We start from the raw sequence: 1,947 nt of genomic DNA on the forward strand, positions 1-1,947 counted from the left end.
AGAGAGAGAGAGAGAGATGGTAAATTTTTTTTATTTCGGTCAGTGTTTTATATGGCTCTTTTCGTCTATGCAGAGGGTCAATTTAGCTTAAGATGGTCTCTAGGTTGTCTTCATGCAGCTTCTTTCATGCCTAATTCTTCCTATGTTTGAAGCGCAGGTTCTGTCGCAGTGCTTGCATGTATGTGTCATAGATCGAAGCTCTGTATTTCCGCTGTTTTCCTTTCGTCGTTGGCGCTTCCAGCCTGGTTGTTTCTAAGGCTGCTCTCTAGCATTATAGTTCTTTCCTTTATAATTTTCCTCCATGTTTTCCTGTCCTCAGCTATTTATTCCCAGACGCCAACATCTACTCCAAGCTTAGATAAGCAGTTTTTGCAGGTGTCTTTGTACCTCAAATTTGGTCTTCCTCTTGGTCTCTTTCCCAGGGCAAGTTCTCCATAGAGAAGTTGCTTCGGAATCCGGTTGTCGTCTATTCTCTTAACATGGCCCAGCCATCTCAATCTTTTAAAAACAGGATAGTTGTCATGTTTTGGGGGTTTGCCCGTGCCAACACTACAACATTTGTAACCTTGTCACGTCACGAAATGCTTAAGATCTTGCGGCAGCATCTGAGATGGAAAATGTCGAGGTGCTTTTCTTGCCTGCTGTACAAGGTCCATGCTTCAGATCCATAAAGGAGTGTGCTGAGGACACATGTTTCATAAATCCTTGATCTTTGTTTTGATGGTTAATCTTTTGTTTTCCCATGCTCGTCAGCCTTCCAAAAGTTGTTGCTGCTTTCCCTACCCTGACGTTGATCTCATAATCAGGTGATGTAGTAGAGCTGATTGTAGACCCCAGGTAACAGAACAGCTTTAGTAGGTCAGTGTTTTACTAACTGCATAAAGTCATATGAGCGCACGGGACACACCAAACACTTTCAGTTGGTAGGAAATTTTGAATTTTACCCTGGTGGCGGTCGAAGAGTACCGACTTTAGACCACAAAGGTCCGAGTTTTTCGCCCTTGTCCGAGAAGGCTAGGTGTAGATCTTTCCTAAAAGAAGATCAGTGGTGTGGCTGAAAGACAGCAGTAAGAAGGGGGCAAGGAGAAGCAGCAGAAAGGCTGCAGAAAGAGTCAGGAGTCCAGAGGAGGGGAAAAGGAGGTGAGGGGGTGGGGACAGAAAGTGAAGACGAAAGCAGAAGACAGAACATTGTTAGAGAGCAAGAAAGGATGTGACAGGAGAAAATTTTAGGGAAGAAAATTTTTCATCGCCCTCCGGATTCGAACGCGGCACCTATTGAATGAGAGGCAAACACCAGCCTTTCGAGTTATAAAAACCGTTAAAACATTTAAAAAACAATAATCTGCAAAAGATGAAAAGTCAATATTCATGTCATATACTTTTCCGATCCAGCGGCCATTTGAGTTCTAGCTCTTCGGCCTAAGAAATGCGCCTACAGCACGTGGTGTTCCCAAGCGGTCACCCATCTAAGTACTAATCACGCCCGACGTTGCTTGACTTCGGTGATCGGATGAGAACCGGTAGGTTCAACGTGGTATGGCCGTAGACACTCATGTCACATAAAAACTATTAAAAATGAACAAGAAAGTGGTCTATGCAATACATGAGCATGAGACGAAAGTGAAAGTCAAATAATTCCAAAATTCCAATTCCAATTGCACAAAATCAAATTATGCTGTCAACGTCAATACAGAGGGACATGCTCTTTCTGAAACCCCCTTGATAAATAAAAACAACAAACAAACCAAATGAAAGTTAGTTTCGTTAGTTTTAGTAGTTTAATGGAATTTAGTTCCCTAACTTCATACATAATGAATATGTCGCTAGCTAAAGATTAGTATTGTTTATATATTACTGTTCATTTATATTAAGCATGTGTGGGTGTAAGCCTGTGTATGTGTGTGTGTGTGTGTGTGTGTGTGTGTGTGTGTGTGTGTGTGTGTGTGT

The 1,947-nt window shown here is 42.2% G+C and overlaps 1 non-coding gene across 1 annotated transcript; it reads right to left on the reverse strand.

Moving 5' to 3' along the window:
- Positions 1–1,429: 1,429 nt before the first annotated feature.
- On the reverse strand, positions 1,430–1,548 carry LOC118477374. The gene has a single exon (XR_004858328.1). It is a non-coding gene; the product is annotated as a 5S ribosomal RNA (ribosomal RNA).
- Positions 1,549–1,947: the final 399 nt, after the last annotated feature.

This window comes from Aplysia californica, unplaced genomic scaffold (genome assembly GCF_000002075.1).
Source record: "Aplysia californica isolate F4 #8 unplaced genomic scaffold, AplCal3.0 scaffold00075, whole genome shotgun sequence".
Lineage (NCBI taxonomy): Eukaryota > Metazoa > Mollusca > Gastropoda > Aplysiida > Aplysiidae > Aplysia > Aplysia californica.